The sequence below is a fragment of the Tuber melanosporum genome (genome assembly GCF_000151645.1).
Source record: "Tuber melanosporum whole genome shotgun sequence assembly, scaffold_320, strain Mel28".
In the NCBI taxonomy this organism is placed as follows: domain Eukaryota; kingdom Fungi; phylum Ascomycota; class Pezizomycetes; order Pezizales; family Tuberaceae; genus Tuber; species Tuber melanosporum.
Window position 1 is genome coordinate 40,366 of NW_003298998.1, and position 225 is coordinate 40,590.

Here is a 225-nt window from a genome sequence, read left to right on the forward strand (position 1 = left end):
AGACCATCGCGCAACTGGCAAGTGCAACGTCATGTGGGTGCTCTCGGCGTTTCATAGCATGAACTAATTCTATTTCTCTGTGTGGGGGGGGGGTTGCAGGAGCAACGGCCAGCTTCAAGAATTGGAAGCGAGATGAGGAGCCGAGAAGGTGTGTTGAATCGCACAGGGCAAGGGCGGGGAAAACGAGTCTGAATTTTTTTCTCTGGGGGGGGGTGGAGGGGAACT